Here is an 18945-nt window from a genome sequence, read left to right on the forward strand (position 1 = left end):
TGGTCTATTTGTTCAAATGAATACCGCTGTTATAAAAAATGCAACAAATGGGTTCATCCAATAGTTTAGCAGTGAAGACACTGGCCCAGTTTTTCCAGTCTCCGGCTTGTCAGAGACAGGACATATGACCCAAGATGAGTGTTGGGATCCTATGGAAGTCCTGATGTACTGACTTTGTGGGAATTGCCCTAGAAACTTGAACTTTCTCCTGCTCCCTGGGACCCTCTGCAAATGTCTCCGATTTCGAGTTACCTGGATAGTTACCCAGGAAATGTTAGACAGACAAATCCTAGTCTAACTCATGAGTAATTATACAAATGATTCCCCCAGTCACTCACACTGACCCCATCCACCACTTCCCCCCTCAACTGCCCGCCCTTTGTCTACCCCAGCTCCCTCCAGACCCCCTGACTCTCCTGACCTGACCTGACTAGCCCATGGCCTGACAACCTCCCCTAACCTGACCTCACTATCCCATGACCCACCTACACATTCACCCATCTACCCACCTCACCCTCCTTCCACCTACCACCCTACCCACATTCCACCCTACCACCTCATCCACCTTCCACCCTACCACCTTCCACCCTACCACCTCACCCACCTTCCACCCTACCACCTTCCACACTACCAGCTCACCCACCTTCCACCCTACCACCACACCCACCTGCCACCTCACCCACCTTCCACCCTAGCACCTCACCTACCTGCCACCCGACCACCTCACCCACCTGTCCACTTGCCACCTTACCACCTCACCTGCCTGCCACCTATCCACCTGCCACCTTACCATCTCACCCACTTACCTCACCCACCTACTCATTCACTAACATCCATCACCTGTTCACTAACATTCACACTGGACATTTAAAATTATCTTAGGGCAGCTAGTTCTGTAAAAAGGAGTGTGGCTCCTGTGTTGATTCTCTTTGCTGCTCTCTGCGTGGACTTTGGTGCTGAGGGAGTTCTTCTGCATTGAGGATTGCAAGTCCGGCCTTTTTCAATGCATCCAGGTAAGTGGGTAGTTTTCTGTCTGATCAGCATCGGACTCAGTGGTCCTGATGCTGATTGGAAGATTTGGGCCATCATCCTGTGAACCCTGTCCAATCACCCTGCCCCACCCTTTGTACAGCTGCTGCAAGTAAATAGACTTCTATCAGTCAGCACGAGGCAAAGATCACAATTTCATTCTGCTGTCAGAGTCTGGGCTAAGTGCCGACACTGCCCTGTAGGCAGCCTAATGGGACTTTGCATGGCTGGTGTGCTCACTGGCCTGCAATTTCCCATCTCTGGGTGGGATATCAAAGACTGGTGAGTGTACAAGCAAAGAATCCCAGCCAAATTAGGAAAGCCTGCAGATGAATATTATAAGCTTGCATTTTTTAATTTAATAAGAAACAATTCTATTTTGTTGTATAATTTAAATTAAAAGTTTTTTTATTCATTCACGGGGCGTGGGCTTTGCTGGTTGGGTCAGCATTTATTGCCCATCCCTAACTGCTCTTGAGAAGGTGGTGGTGAGCTGCCTTCTTGAACCGCCACTGTCCATGTGGTGTAGGTATACCCATAGTGCTGTTAAGGAGGGAGTTTCAGGATTTTGACCCTGCGAAAGTGAAGGAACAACAATATATTTCCAAGTCAGGATGGTGAGTGGCTTGGAGAGGAACTTCCAGGTGTGGTGTTCCCATGTGTCTGCTGCCCTTGTCCTTCTAGACAGTAGTGGTCATGGGTTTGGAAAGTGCTGTCTAAGGAGCCTTGCTGAGTTCCTGCAATGCATCTTGCAGATGGTACACACTGCTGCTACTATGCGTCGGTGGTGTAGGGAGTGAATGTTTGTGGATGTGGTGCCAATTCAAGCAGGCTGCTTTGAACTGGACAGTGTCAAGCTTCTTGAGTGTTGCGGGAGCTGCACTCATCCAGGCAAGTGGGGAGTATTCTATCACATTCTGACTTGTGCCTTGTAGATGGTCAACAGGCTTTGGGGAGTCAGGAGGTGAGTAACTCGCTGCAGGATTTCTAGCCTCTGACCTGCTCCTGTAGCCACAGTATTTATGTGGCTAGTCCAGTTCAGTTTTTGATCAATGGTAACCCCCAAGATGTTGATAGTGGGGGATTCAGCAATGGTAATGCTATTGAATGTCAAGGAGTGATGGTTAGATTCTCTCTTTTTGGAGCTGCTCATTGCCTGGCACTTGTGTGGCGCGAATGTTACTTGTCACTTGTCAGCCCAAGCCTGGATATTGTCCAGGTCTTGCTGCATTTGGCCATGGTCTGCTTCAGTACCTGAGGAGTTGCAAAGGGTGCTGAACATTGTGCAATCATCAGTGATCATCCCCACTTCTGACCTTATGATGGAAGGAAGGTCATTGATGAAGCAGCTGAAGATGGTTGGGCCTAGGACTCTACCCTGAGGAACTCCTGCAGTGATGTCCTGGAGCTGAGCTGATTGACCTCCAACAACCACAACCATCTTCCTTTGTGCTAGGTATGACTCCGACCAGTGGAGACTTTTCCCCCGATTCCCATTGACTCCAGCTTTGCTAGGGCATTTAATCTGCTCTTCAGTGACCTGTAGCTAAACATGTTGCAAAGTCAGTAATGACAACAATTCCTGTTAATTAGACAGGTGTTTCTTCCTGTCACTCAGCCTTAGTTTGCTAGGTCTCCTCAGTCCTGGGCTGCCTCGTGCCTGTTACTCAAACTCACTGTCTCAACTGAAAGGGGTTCCAAGTTAAGGACACTTTACATAGGAATGACAAGGAGCCATAGATTAAGGAGAGTGGTGTTTGAAAGTACCATAGTGACTGTCCCATATGGTTCTCATCACTGATACTGCCATAGGAGATCCAATATAATGTTCTTGGAATCCTATCCTTATTTTATCTGGCTTTGTGCCCTTCACAGTAATGGCTTTCTTTGCCAAACAGGGTACCACCTGTCAAGCAACATACTCCAGCAATATGCCTTGGCTCTAAACCGATAGCTAAGTAAGACACACAGACTGTAAAATTATGGTGCTCCTTGTGCCAGCTGGCAATGTGGAAGCCCCGAACTCAGCCAATGAGGCGTACCATGCTCCCGGCCGCTCCAGCCACTTCCAGCCAAGCCCACGGGACATCCCATTCTGGTGAAGGGTGCTAGCAAGGGGGAGCCATACAGCAGCTAGATGTCTGCAGATCATGATGTCAAACAGCCACTAGGGCTGATTTGGACCATGCAGGTCCATTGAATCCATGTGTTAATCAGTCTCAACTGAACATATGTATAGCTGCACAAAGAATGCCCCATTGTGCTACTTAAAGGGACAGGCATCCAACTCACAAGAGAAGTGGTTTTGACTTGTTTAATATTTACAAATGTATGGAGGCACTGTGGATACTTTTGGGCATTTTGTGGTTAGTTGCTGGAATTGGCAGGGAATGATTTGCACCTATAAAAGCAGGTCAGGGGATTTGGTGACCTGTCCACACAAAAGGTTGCAAAGGGCATGGAACTGTAGACCACTTGGTCTAGAATGTGATAGACAAGTAGAGCAGAGGCTACAGAGTAGGTGACTGGGATTTTGTTCAGCTGTCATGACAGGGGTCTCGCCCACTGGCTGGAGAACAACCGGTGAATCCTTGTCAATTCCATTGGGGAGGCCCAATAGAATTATGTTCCCTTCGGGCATTTAATTGGCTGCCAACAGGTCTTCACCACGATTGAGATTCGCTGTGTCGGAAGTCCCACCTATCAAGTGCTGCCAGCCAATCAGGGGCTCGGAGCTCCTCATGCCACCAGCAGACCCAGGCCACAGGTGAGTGAAGGTGGAGTGGGGTTGCAGGGTGGTGGTCAGGGGAAAGGGTTTGGAGGCAAGGACACAGAATGCCTATAGCAAGGGTCTCCCCCAACAGAAAGCCGCTGGAAAACCTGACAGATTTTGCTGGGCTGCCTTCCGAGGGCAAGGGATACTGATGCAGCCTCAATTTAATCCCTGAGCCACTAAATTGCATGCAGTAGGCTCAGGGGTAATGGGTTTCAATTGACTCATTAATGCACCTAATTGACATCCTGCCACTGGCAGATAGGAATCCCGCACCAGTCCCTTGTGCCCTCAGACTTAATTGGGAGAGGTTTTCCTCTGCCAGGAGGCAGATGGGGGGCCTCTCCCATGATTAAGTGGGCCTGGCTGCCATGGTTCCAGCTGCAAGGGGCTGTATAAAATCCAGTCCGGTAACTCTGCACAGATGGAGGAGGGTTCTCTAGAGAAGGCACTTTCCTCCATGGGTTTTTCAGGGAGTCTCCATCTCCTATCTCCATTTTACTGAGGAACTTGATATTCACTAAGGAGTTGGTTGCAGAACTGTGCCATCTCTTTCAGTAGAGCCTGCAATCTCACATAGGGAAAGGGTGGAACTGCCAGTGGCTGCCAAGGTCATCATCACTTTAACTGTCTATGCAACTGAATCATTCCAGGCAGAAGCAGATGACAAAGTGAACATATTCCAGTATGCTGTCCATTTGCACATCAGGGAGGTGGAGGAGTGCCCTATAAGCGAGGAGCGACAAGTTCATTGTTTTCTCTCAAAGCTGGGAGAAGCAGAACGAAGACAGTGGGATTCCCAATAACATAGAGAATCATTGACTGAGCACGTGTGGTTCTTTGGGCCCCATATGCCAATAGGGAGAGGTACAGGTACCACAAAGGGTTCTGCTCCATTAATGTGCAGTTGATGAGGGCAATAGTATTTAACATTCTAGCCAAGTATTTTACTGCTTAATGCAAGTTAGTGTGTAGGACAAAGGAAAACCCCTCCATGCCAACTCATGCCCTTTCATAGCTATTCACCCAGTATACACTATGTATAGAATCAATGGACCCTATAGTGACAATGGCATGTGTGAAACTGCTTAGAAAAAACACCCATTCACAAATGTTTTGGAAAAATGGTGTTCCTACAGCCCTATAAAAGTGCCAATAAAACAGACCATTAAAGTATCAGTAACAGAAGCTTCAGCCACTTCACACCTGTTTACCTTGTGCAATAAACATTAAGACATTGACAAATGAACCACAGAAAAAATATCTGTAATAACCATACAAAGATGTCAATCAAGCAAAATCAACAGTTCCCTTCAGCCATCCAAATAGATTTCCAATGAGTTAATACGTTTATGAGTACAAGTTCTCAACCAAACATGCATTGGCTCATGGAAATGGCTTATCAGCAATTTTGCAAATAGGGCCCTTGCTATTTGCTTAACTTACAAGATTGAGATAGAAATAGAGTGCATCAAAATTATCCTGTGGGACAATGGATACCCTGGATCAGATCATTGTATGCTGTGTATCACACAAACTCACAAATGGGCCAAAGGCTACTACTTGCAGACCTGAAAAGTGCCCAGTCTACATGATCCTGGAAAGGCAAAGCATCTCAAAAACTTGAACAACAGGCTAAGCAAGCCATTTCACACTGCTACAAAACAGTGGCCACATGAATGATATTTTCCACAGTAAGCTGACGTTAGTCCAAAATGACCTTCTGCCTACCACATAATTGAGCAACATTATTTATAAATTTCAGTGTTGTTGTGATGCCAGGTTTGTAGCTGTTATGTGCCAATGATTGGCTGATTGAATCAAAAAGCATGATCCTTTGGTTGTTGTTAAGGTAGACAGTACAAAAGTGACCATCTTGCTCTCTCTGCTGCTCCTTTTATCCCTGCTGTGCCCTCACCTGCTGGTCTCACTGTGACCCCCTCACTTCTCTGACATTCCTTTTATTCCTGCTGTGTGTTCACCTCTTCTGCCGGCCTCTTTCGCTCTCTCTGCCACTTTTTTTCCCCGCTATGTTCTGGCCTCTCCTGTGCTTGCAAAACCCAAAACAAAATGTGTACTGTTAAATGTGATTCCGTGTTTGGAGAGTACTTGCTTAACAATTATGGGTGTGCTAATAGCTACACTAGCAACCAGTGAAGCTCATAATGTGGCTCATTTACACTTGCTTGAAGTGTAATTCATCCACAGGGACCTGTTCTCTGCAAACAAAAGGATTATGTTCAAGCCTTGCACCATTTTTGAATCACCCAAGTTCGGGGAGCATTTGTTCCCCTTTGTTTTCTCCATGGCAATGGCTGAGCCAATTAGAGTCAACTTGCCAACCAATCAGCACCCTTTTCTCCTAAATTGTAGTGATCATTTGAAATTTGGTATTCTTGAGGAGAACTTTCTTCCCATTAGGGGGGTTGGGTGGGAGCAAGCGGGTGCGCTGCCATTTTGCGTGGGCGGGCCAATTAACGCCCACCCAGCATGACGCATACCCAGAAGTGCTGAGAGCTCCCTGTGCGGGCAGAGGGAGTAGGCTGAGTCAGTTTGATTTTTAAAACTTTTAATAAAGACAAAAAAAAATTTACAACGTCCCCTCATATGACAGTGTCACATGAGTTGGGACATGTCAATGAATTTTATGAAAAAACTTTAAAAACCTTCATGAAATCTCATCCCGCCCATGGATGAGGTTTCATGATAAATGCAAAGGCCGCCTGGGCTCTTCGCCTGCCCGCCAACCTTAAGGTTGGACGGGTAGCTCAGTTAATTATTTTAATTGATATTTAAATGGCCTTAATAGGCCTTTGACAGTTTGGTGGGCACGCAGCTGACTCCAGCGTGTACCCGCTGAACTGAAGATCTGAATGACACATGGTGACATCAGGATGCATGTCCGACATCACCGCGCATCATTTTACGCACCGCCCCCACTTGCCAACCTGAAAATTCTGCCCCTTGTGTTTGTTCTGGTGAGTGCAAGATGGAAAGCTTTGGCAACAACTCGCTTTTCAGCAATATTCAAATTCTATACTTACAGTGACCCCTAGACCATCTCTGAGCTTATAACCTTATTAATTCACTTATTAAACTGATTTAAATTCTTAATTTCCCAGTTCCTTTTGAGATGAATACCCAAGTTTTGATTCAAAGGAGTAAAATACTCACCAACCAATCACTGACCTGGTTTCCTGTGACATCCCACTTTGATTTTCTTAGGAGATTTTCCTCTGGTCTCACAGTGACCCTCTTGCTCTCTCTGCTGCTCCTTTTATCCCTACTGTGCTATCACCTCTCCTGCTGGTCTTGCACTGACCCTCTCACTCTCTCCGGCACTATTTTATCCCCATTGTGTTCTTGCCTCTTCCCCGGTCTCACACTGACTCTCTTGCTGTCTCTGCTACTCCTTTTACTGTGCTCTCACCTCTCTCGCTGGTCTTGCAGTGTCTAAAAACAGAAAATCAGAAGGGGGAGATTAGGATTGAGGGAAGGGTGTGGGATGGAAAGTAAGGAGTCCTATGGTCAGCAGCTTGTATTCATGCCTGATAACAGGATGAAGATGAAGGTGAGCTGAGAGAAGCATAAGCCAGGAACGTACTCTCAACTTCAATGTTCTTGGCAATGCGAGATGCAATGGGCTCTGTTGCAGCTGTTTCTATGATGCAAAGCACAATACCCTCCATAGGGCTGAGGAGATACATGCATCTCTGACCCCTATTGGTTCTGCTCTGCTCCCTGCAATTGTGCATAATCTTGACCTGCACGAGAGAGGGAAGAATGTCAGTGATTGTATTGCACTGTGTATGGGCAATGTACCTGCCATAGCTAAATAACTGGAAGTAAAGGAAGGCTGTGAAATGTGAGTGTGAGGCTTGTATCACTGAAAGGTGTGTGTGGGTGAAGTGGAGTATCTGAATGTTAGGTCTGAATCCTGACTGCTATGGACTGCTGTGTGAGTGATGGTGAGCGGTGGGCCTGTAGTGCATTGAGCAACAGAAGTTGGTGATGTGGGAGGTATGTAATGCCCTTTGAAGGTGCATTCCCTGATCTTGACCACCTGCACAAGGACATTGAACAGTTTTCAGCACTGCTGCCATATCCTCATGGCCAGACTCTGACTTTGACTCTTGCTGCCTGCTCTCATTCCTTTCTGTGGGAATTCTTTGAGGCTTCCTTGTCCCCGTGGAAACCTGGCCTCTGTCTTCCTTTATCCCTCCATTACTTAGGATCGTTAATGCCACGTCCAAGAATTTTGAAGCCCTCTCTCCCCGGTGCTTCATTTATTCAGCTTCTTATTGCAGCCAGTTGCTGTACTAATGGTTAGCAGCAACTTCCTGCTACCGAGTGCAGCAGCCCTTTAAGAGAGGCAGGCTGCCTTTAAAAACTGCAGGCTAGTGCAAAGCATGCTAGCCACACACACTGCTAAACCTCCCTGTTGACCATTCATCTAGCCAGCATTGCAGATTGAGCAAGGCTGAATGTTATAATCAGGCCAATGAGGAAGAAGAACAAGCCTGCGTGCTGACTGTCTCAATGAGATTGGACTCAGGAAGGTTATGAATTGTGATCCCTGTGCCCTAAAAATGGGAGGAAACAAATTTTCAGCCCTTTTGGTCCAAAAGGTTAACAATGACTCTTCAATGGTGTAAAAGAAAAAGAACTTTAATTTATACAGCATCTTTCAAGATCTCAGGATATCTCAAAACAGCTCACAGTCAATTAAGTATTTTGAGGTATAGTGACTATTGCGATGTAGGAAATGCAGCAGCCAATTTGCATACAAGATCCCAGAAACAGCAAACCTGGTGTCTAAAGGGCAATTGAAATATTAGCAAAGTAACAAATGGGGGAAAAGTATAGACAGAAATACTGGTAAAGTACTAACTGCTTGAGAACAAATGGATCTGATGAACACTGTGAATTATGTTGCAACATGACTAATTCACATTCCTTTCCAATTGACCATTTTTGCTTGATAATGCTCCTGTGAAGGACCTTGCAGTGTTTTACTGTGCTAAATGTGCTATATAAATGCAAGTGATTGTTGTTGATACAAGCAGTCATTCTTGTTTTCAAATCTCTTCAAGGCCTCGCCCCTGCTTATCTCTGTAACCTCCTGCAGCATTAAACTCTCCAAGATTTCTGTGCCCCTCCAATTCTGGCCTCTTGCGCATCCCTGATATTGATTGCTCCACCCTTGGCAGCTATGCCTTCAGTTAGACTCGATAATATCCTTCCCAAGCCTCTCTATCTCACTATGTCTCTCTTCTCCCTTAAGGTACTTCTTTAACCTATCTCTTTGACCAAGCTTTTGGCCTCCTGTCATAATATCTTGTTATGTAACTCAGTGTCAAATTCCTGTAAAGCACCCTAGGACATTTTACTATGTTAAAGATGCTATATAAATGCAAGCTGGTGTAGTAGTCATAAATTTGACATAATATGGAAGGTTCATGACCACAGACACAGAGAAACAATAATGATTTATATAATATCTTTAAGGAAATGGCTCAAATAATATTAGGAATTCATTTTCTGGATGTGACTCCAAACAACTTAAGGAAATGTTTTTTTGACTCTGAGTCAGACACCTGAGTGAAATGATCATTTCACAGACCCATTGAAAAACTGAAGTCTCATGCTGATTGATTTAAGGGTATCTCATTGAATCAGATGGTCAGCCAGCTCCCATGGGTTATTGGGTGATGTTGATTCAGCCAAGCAGACCACTAAGTATCAATCCAAGGGAAATCCAATGCTAGAGATAAAACTCCAACAACTGCTGATCCAAAAATAAATCCAGGCCACAGTCAGAGAGGTTAAATGCTGCAGTGAATTATAAAATCGCTTGGAGTTGTTTGGTGATTCCAATCACTTGGCCAAGTGCTCAAGACATTTAATATATGGTGTCATTTACCACTGGTGCACCCATGTTTGGTGTGGATTAGTAAATTTCTCTAGGTTAGGAGTGCCTACACTCATGGTGCTTCAAATTGAAATATGAATCATCCGCCACTATGTGGTTAAAATGGCTGATTTGGACAAATAGAAAAGATAAGGGAGTTTTAGCATCATTGGAGCTTGACACACTATTGGGTGTAGTGTAAAGGGTTAATGTGAAAGGACACTCTACATCATCAGTGATGTAAGATCACAAGAGTATGCTGAGAGATAGCTCCATCTGAAACCTAGTACTAAGCCTTATCCTGTACATAATTAGAAAAATGTTTAATAAAAATTAAAGTTTACCAACAGCCTTGCCTCCAGCAGTCCCTATCAATCCTAATCAAGGATAACCTAAGCTAAGACACACAATGATGAAAGCAGATGGCGATAAAGGTAAAGACATTGGAAAAAGCATCGAGTTACCGGCCCAATGACCAAAAAAGCATCAAGCAAAGTAACTGCGAGAAAAAAACAGTGGGGACAAATGCCAACAGAACTTGAAGAAAGGCTAGCGGGAAGAAAGGCCATGGAGAAAATCTTACCCTTACCAGAATGCTTTGAACACATGGAAGGCCCAGATCAAGCTGAGAAGTAGCAGAACTAGCATTGTAGGTTTGCCAGGTACAGAACCACTTTGGGACTAGTAGAGAAGCCTAGTAAGGTAAAGGTCAGTACCCTCCTCTACATCATAAGTAGTAGTGCACATGACATTATGGTCAGACTGGGCATAAATGAAGAAATGGTAACATACAAAGATGTTTTTAAAGCTTTTGATACATTTTTCAGACCTTGAAGGAACACAATCATAGAAAGTAGTATACAAGATAAGGTAAATGAGCTTGTGGCGCAGACTGAAGTTGGCAGGTATGATGTGGTGGGCATCGTGGAGACATGGCTGCAGAGGAATCAGGACTGGGAGCTAAATATCCAAAGATATACATCCTATCGAAAAGATAGGCAGGTTGGCAGAGGGGATGGGGTTGCTTTATTAGTAAGAAATGAAATTAAATCGATAGTAAGAAATGACATAGGGTCAGGTGATGTAGAATCTGTGTGGGTAGAGTTGAGGAACCGCAAAGGTAAAAAAAACATAATGGGAGTTATGGACAGGCCTCCGAATAGTAGTCAGGATGTGGGGCACAAGATGCACCAGGAGATAGAAAAGGAGTGTAAGAAAGGCAAGGTTACAGTGATCATGGGGGATTTCAATATGCAGGTAGACTGGGAAAATCAGGTTGGTAGTAGATCCCAAGAAAAGGAATTTGTGGAATGTCTACGAGATGGCTTTTTGGAGCAGCTTGTGGTGCAGCCCACTAGGGAACAGGCAATTCTAGATTTAGTGATGTGTAATGAGACAGATTTGATAAGGGAGCTTAAGGTGAAGGAACCCTTAGGAGGAAGTGACCATAATATGATAGAATTTACCCTGCAATTTGAGAGGAAAAAGCTGGAATCAGATGTAATGATATTACAGTTGAATAAAAGTAACTACAGAGACATGAGGGAGGAGCTGGCCAGAATTGACTGGGAGATGAGCCTAGCAGGAAAGACAGTGGAACAGCAATGGCAGGAGTTTCTGGGAGTAATTTAGGAGACACAGCAAAAATTCATCCCTAGGAAGAAGAAGCATACTAAAGGGAGGACGAGGCAACTATGGCTGACAAGGGAAGTCAGGGACAGCACAAAAGCTAAAGAGAAAGCATACAATGCGGCAAAGAGCAGTGGGATGCCAGGGGGATTGGGAAGCCTACAAAGGCCAACAGAGGACAACTAAAAAAGAAATAAGGAGGGAGAAGATTAAATATGAGGGTAAACTAGCCAGTAATATGAAAGAAGATTGCAAGAATTTTTTTTAGATATATAAAGGGTAAGAGAGAGAGGCAAAAGTGAACATTGGGCCGCTGGAAAATGACGCTGGAGAAGTAATAATGGGGAACAAAGAAATGGCAGAGGAACTAAATAGGTACTTTGCGTCAGTCTTGATGGAGGAAGACATGAGTACCATCCCCAAAATTCAAGAGAGTCAGGGGGCAGAGGTGAGTATGGTGGCCTTAACCAAGGAGAAGGCGCTAGGAAAACTGAAAGGTCTGAATGTGGATAAATCACCTGGACCAGATGGATTACACTCCAGAGTTCTGAAGGAGATAGCTGAAGAGATAGTGGAGGCATTAGTGGTGATCTTTCAAGAATTACTGGAGTCAGGGACGGTCCCAGAGGACTGGAAAATCGCTAATGTAACCCCTCTGTTTAAGAAGGGAGTGAGGCAAAAGATGGGAAATTACAGGCCGATTAGCCTGACCTTGGTCGTTGGTAAGAGTTTAGAGTCCATTATTAAGGATGAGATTTCAGAATACTTGGAAGTACATGGTAAAATCGGGCAAAGTCAGCATGGTTTCATCAAGGGGAGGTCATGCCCGACAAATCTGTTAGAATTCTTTGAGGAGGTAATGAGTAGGTTAGACAAAGGAGAGCCAATGGATGTTATCTACTTGGACTTCCAGAAGGCCTTTGACAAGGTGCCGCACAGGAGGCTGCTCAGTAAGATAAGAGGCCATGGTGTTAGAGGCAAGGTACTAGCATGGATAGAAGATTGGCTGTCTGGCAGGAGGCAGAGAGTGGGGATAAGGGGGTCCTTCTCAGGATGGCGACCGGTGACTTGTGGAGTTCCGCAGGGGTCAGTGTTGGGATCACAACTTTTCACTTTATACATTAATGACCTTATTTCTGCTCCTATGTCTTATGGTCTAAAGGGAGAAGTTCAATAGCCATACCCAAAGATCAGGAGAGAGTACAGATTCCTTCATTAATGATTTATATCGGCTAGCTGAGAATTGTGAATATGAAGCCCTAAAAGATTAATTGGATTGCTTTGTTGTAGGAGTCTTAGAGGAGACTTTATCCGGTTTTCTATAGTTAAAGGAGGATTTAGCGTTGTTATAGGCTGTGCAGTTAACAAGGCAGGCAGAAGTGAGAAAGCAAAATTGTGTATTTATTCAAGGCAACAGCAAGATTTCGTGGAGAAAAATGACTGACATGGTGCAGTTTGTAGGTCACAGATGTGGCAGTGCACCTTCTCAAAAATAGGGAAAGAGCATTACTCAGTGTTCTCGCTGTGACGACAAAAGCCTGCAACAGTGCAAACAAAGTCCCATCAAAAGTGCAGAGTACCATTCCTGCAAGAGGAGAGGAAATTTTAAAGCTGTATGCTGCAGCAAAAAGCTTGTACCACAGAAATTTAAGGAGAAGCCAATTAAAACAAGTAACATTTAAGAAATTGAAGATGCAAAAGAAAATGAAATGCCATTCTTGGAAGAAATTATAAGATCTAAAGGGAACTATTGGAGCACAGACATTATGGTCAATGGACATAAAACAAACTTCAAATTAGACACTGGAGCAGGAGTTTCAGTTCTTTCAGTCATAGAACAGTGGCTAAAGCAAGACATCCTCCACACAACTCCACGGTCCAAGAGGCATTCAACTGAAGGTCAAAGAACATTTGACTGCTACATTTCAGTACAAAGGAAGAGAAATCACAGAAACTTTGTACATGATCCAAAACTAAGAATGTTCATTATTAAGCCAAAAAGTTTGCAAGGATCTACAACTCATCTATAAAGTAGATAAATTGGAAAGCCAAGACAAACTGAAAGAATTCAGGGCAGAATTTCCAAACTTACTTAGAGATCTTGGGAAGCCGAAAACAGCCAGTCACATCATATTGAGACCAGATGCCAAACCAGTGTGCTTGTTCACCCCAAGGAAAATTCCACACCCACTTTTACAGAAGGTGAAGCAAGAAATTGAGCCACTGCTGCATCAGGGTGTAATCTCACCTGTAACAAAACCTACAAGTTGGAGTTCAGGCATGGTTCCAGTACCTAAACCAATTAGCTCGCGTTGAATTTGTGTTGACCTCACATAGTTAAACAAAACTGTGGAAAGGGAGATCCACTCAATGGCATCTATGGATGAGAGTCTGGCAAAGTTAGCAAAAAGCACAATTTTTACCAAACTAGATGCAAACAGTGGCTTTTGGCAACTACCTTTGGACAAGGAATCCAAACTATTGACAACATTTATCACATCGTTTGGGAGATATTGCTTCAATCAACCACCTTTTGGTATTAAATCAGCACCAAAGATTTTTCAAAGGACAATGATGGGCATTTTAGAAGGATTAGAAGGGGCCATCTGTAACATGGGTGACATCCTGATCCATGGGTCCACTACATCAGAGCATGATGCCAGAGTAAGAGCAGTGTTGAGATGCTTGCAAGAAATAGGACTAACTCTTAATAATAAATGCGAGTTCTCGCAACCAACCATTAAATTTCTGGGACACATTGTTCACACATCATGCATTAGGGCTGATCCTCAAAAAAGCAAAGCAATCAAAGTTCTTCCACCACCCTGTAACATCACAGAGCTTCAGCGTGTCATGGGAATGGCCAATCAAGTAGGAAAGTTCTTACCTAATCTGGCACATATAAATGAATCACTGCAGCAATTGATTAGGCAAGACCAAAGGGGAAGGAAATCAACAAATTTCATTCAAAAGGATAAAAGAGATACTCGTTTCACCAGACATATTGGCTCACTATGATCCAAAACTGCATACGATAGTTGCCACAGTTGCATCATTGACTGGATTAGGAGCTGTACTCTTTCAAAATCAGACAGATGGTAAACGCAGACTAGTGTACTATGCATCTTGATAATTGACTGAAACAGAACCAAAGATACGCTGTAATGGAAAAAGAAGCATTAGCAGATACATGGGCTTGTTAGAAGTTTTCTGACTACAGCTTAGGCCTAATATTTACCATTGAGACATACCACAAGCCATTGATCACATTATCAAATCTTAAAGAATTATCAAAGATGCTGCCAAGAGTCCAGAGATTTCACTTGAGATTGATGAAATTCGATGTTACAAATGAGTATGTCTGAGGAAAGCAACAATCTACAACGGATGCCTTGTCCTGCTTTCCTGTTAACAAGGCTGAACAAGAGGACATAAATTTTGTTGAAGAAGTGGAGTCCTATACTTCATTAACCACAAAGTTTCTACCAGCAACAACACAGAGGATAAATGAAATTTGAAAGGCACAAAAAGCAGATGAAGAATGTGCTCAATTTCAGAAATACTACATCAAAGGATGGCCAGAATACATTACAAATAATCTCACCCTCAAGCAATACTTTGAGCAATGAAGACATCTCAGTGTCATGGATGACTTGCTGATTTACGATGAGAGATTGGTCATATCTAGAATCCTTAGACCTGAGATTCTTCAGAGAGTACACCAGGGACAACTGGGCATTACAAAGTGTTTTGCTAGAGTGTAAAATTCCATTTGGTGGCCAGGGGTCTCAAAATCATTAGAAGAAATTATTTCAAACTGCATCACCTGTGCAATTCATTGCCTGGAGCAAAGAGAACCACTGATGGTATCCTCATTTCCGTCCGAACTGTGGGAATGTCTTGGAATGGATCTTTTTGAGCTCAAAAGACTTTCATCATAGTTACTGACTATTACTCCAGATGGATTGAGGTTAAGCAAGTACATGGTCCCACCTCAGAAGCTATCGTTATGTTACTAAAAGAAATTTTTGTCATGCACGGCATTCCGATCTAGTTATTTCAGGCAATGGCCCACAATTTGCCAACAAATGTTTTAAAAAGCTCACAGGACCTTATGGGTTTGTCCACACAACTAGCTCACCCAGATACCGCAAGCTAATGGGGAGGCCAAATGAGGAGTAAGGACGATGGAGGCTTTGTTGAAGAAAAATGATGATATCAACCTTGCACAGTTGAGCTACCATTCCACACCACTCCAGAATGGTCTGGCTTCTTCTGAAGCTCTAATGGGGAGACGATTGTGGATTCAATTTCCTGTTCTTGAGCACACGCTTATGCCATGCTTCAAAGCAACAGATGTAGACAGAATAAGGGAGAGGATGATGACTATCATGCAAATCAAACCAGAAACTATAATCAATGTCATAGAGCACAAAATTGCACCAGAACCCCAGGCAAGGGTGTCAGTATGGATTCGTGACCAAAATCATGAAGGCCAGGTTTTAGGAAAAACATTACATCCATGATCTTGTAAAGACTGAAAATGGAATAGTAAGAATAAACAAAAGTGCACTTGTATATACAAGAAGAAGGCCTTCAATGGAATGGAACAGAAGATCAGGAAGATTACCGGAACAGCGAGCTGGTAGTCTCTGATGATTCACATACCACTCTACCAAGTTTGAGAGAGAACATTGAGAACTTGAATTCGATACATCCTCTGAGAGAGCGAAGAACAGTGTTGGGAAAATTGGTGAGACTGCTACAATGGTTATCTCTGTGAACAAGGGATGAAGGCAGAGACTTTGGGTGTAGAGTGGACTGGGAGCAGCTACTTTTAGGTAAATCTGCGTCAGAGCAGTGGGACTCATTCAAGAAAGAAATAGGGAGAGTACAGAGCCAACATATGCCAGTAAAGATAAAGGGTGGGACCAACAAATTTAGGGAACCCTGGATGTCGAGGGATATACAGGACTGGATAAAGAGAAAAGGGGAGGCTTATGGCAGATATCGAGGGCTCAAAACAGCCAAAAACCTAGAGGAGTATAAAATGTGCAGTGGGGAACTTAAAAAAGAAATTAGGAGAGCAAAAAGGGGGCATGAGAAAACATTGGCAGGTAAAATAAAGGAAAATCCAAAATTATTTTACAAGTACATTAAGAGTAAGAGGATAACTAGCGAAAGGGTAGGGCCCATTAAGGACCATAGTGATAATTTGGGTGAGGAGCTGGAAGACGTAGGTAGGGTTCTAAATGAATACTTTGTGTCAGTGCTCACAAGTGAGAGGGACGACATGGGTATGGAAATCAGGCAGAAGGACTGTGATATAATTAAAGAAATTAGCATAGAAAGGGAGGAGGTTCTAAGTGGTCTGGCAGGCTTTAAAGTAGATAAATCTCCAGGCCCGGATGAAATGTATCCAAGGCTATTAAATGAGGCAAGGGAGGAGATAGCAAGGGCATTGGCAATAATGCTCAATACCTCTCTGGCCACAGGAGAGATGCCAGAGGACTGGAGGACAGCCAATATGGTACCGTTATTCAAGAAGGGAGGAAGGGATAAACTAGGGAACTACAGGCCAGTCAGTCTAACCTCAGTGGTGGGGAAACTATTGGAAGCAATTCTGAGGGACGGAATTAATCTACACTTGGAGAGGCAGGGATTAATCAAGGACAGTCAGCATGGTTTTGTTAAAGAGAGGTCATATCTGATCAATTTGATTGAATTTTTCGAAGAGTGGACCAGACGTGTAGATGAGGGCAATGCATTTCATGTAGTCTACTTGGACTTCAGCAAGGCTTTTATAAGGTCCTACAAGGGAGACTGATAACAAAGGTAAGAGCCCATGGGATCCAAGGCAATTTGGCAAATTGGATCCAGAATTGGCTCAGTGGCAGAAAACAGAGGGTGATGGTCGAGGGGTTTTTTATGTCTGGATGACTGTGTCCAGTGGGGTTACACAGGGATCAGTGTTGGGTCCCTTGCTGTTTGTGGTATGTATAAACAATTTAGACTTGAATATAGGAGGGTTGATCAGTAAGTTTGCGGATGACACAAAAATTGGTGGGGTGGAAAGTAGTCAGGAGGATAGCCTTAGATTACAGGAAGATATAGATGGGCTGATCAGTGGCAAATGGAATTTAATCTGGATAAGCGTGAGGTGATGCACTTGGGCAGAACAAACAAGACACAGGAATACATGATGAATCGTAGGACCCTGGGAAGTACCAAGGATCAGAGGGACTTTTGTGTGCATGTCCACCGGTCCCTTAAAATAGCAGGACAGGTAGATAAGCTGGTTAAGAAGACATATTGGGTGCTTGCCTTTATTAGCTGAGGCATAGAATATAAGAGCAGGGATGTTATGCTGGAACTATATAAAATGCTGGTTAGGCCACAGTTAGAGTATTGTGTGCAGTTCTGGAATCTGCATTATAGGAAGGATGTGATTGCACTAGAGAGAGTGCAGAGGAGATTTACCAGGATGTTGTCTGGGCTGGAGAGTTTAGGTTATGAAAAGAGATTGGATAGACAGGGGTTATTTTCCCTGGAGCAGAGGAGGTTGAGGGGGGACATGATTGAGGTGTATAAAATTATGAGGGGCATAGGTAGAGTAGACAGGAAGGAACTTTTCCCTATGGTGGAGGGATCAATAACCAGGGAGCATAGATTCAAGGTAAGGGGCAGGAGGTTTAGAGGGGATGTGAATAAGAATTTTTTCACCCAGTGGGTGGTGGGAATCTGGAATTCACTGCCTGAAAGGGTGATAGAGGCAGAAGCTCTCATAACATTTAAGAAGTATTTGGATGTGCATCTGCGATGCCATGGCATACAAAGCTATGGGCCTAGTGCTGGAAAATGGGATTAGAATAGTTAGGTACATGTTTGACCGGTGCAGATTTGATGGGCCAAAGAGCCTTTCTCTGTGCTGTAGACCTCTATGACTCTAGATGTAGGATAATGTAAATAATGTATTTAACAGAGTCAGAGACTTGGGAGAGAGGTATGTAAAGGGTTAATGTGAATAAACAATCTACATCATCAGTGATGTAAGATCACATGACAAGATTATGATGAGTGATAGTTGTATGTGATGTCTCATGCTAAGCCTTACCTTGTGCATAGTTAGAAGAATGCTTAATAAAAATTCAAGTTTACCAACAGCCTTGCCTCCAGCAGTCTTTATCGATCCTAACCAAGGACAACCTAAGTTAAGACCCACAATGACGATAACAGATCTGGGAATGATTTAAATTTCTTCCTTCCTCTCCTGAATCATAAAAATTTCAGCAAAGAAGGAGATCATTGGTTGAGCTTGAGAGGGATGGTATTGCAGTGCAGAAGGAGGCGATTCAGTCCATCATGTCTGCCCTTTCGAGGAATGATCCAGTTAGATCCACTCCCCAATCTTTCCTGACATCCCTTCAAGTACGAATCCAGTTCCCTTTTGAAGGTTACCATTGATTCCACCACCCCAACAGGCAATGCAATCCTAACCACTCATTGTGTTAAAAAAAAAAGCTTTTTCCTCACGTTATCCTTACCTTGAGACAGTAACCTCTTATTACCAACCCTTCAGCCATTGGAAACAAGTTTCCTTTTG

At 43.8% G+C, this 18945-nt stretch overlaps 1 protein-coding gene across 1 annotated transcript in view; it reads left to right on the forward strand.

Annotated features, from left to right (window-relative positions):
- Positions 1–18945, forward strand: part of LOC121288380 (testis-expressed protein 47-like) — a 41776-nt gene that overhangs the window by 9419 nt on the left and 13412 nt on the right. The gene's annotated exons all lie outside the window — the stretch shown is intronic.

This window comes from Carcharodon carcharias, chromosome 15 (genome assembly GCF_017639515.1).
Source record: "Carcharodon carcharias isolate sCarCar2 chromosome 15, sCarCar2.pri, whole genome shotgun sequence".
Taxonomy (NCBI): domain Eukaryota; kingdom Metazoa; phylum Chordata; class Chondrichthyes; order Lamniformes; family Lamnidae; genus Carcharodon; species Carcharodon carcharias.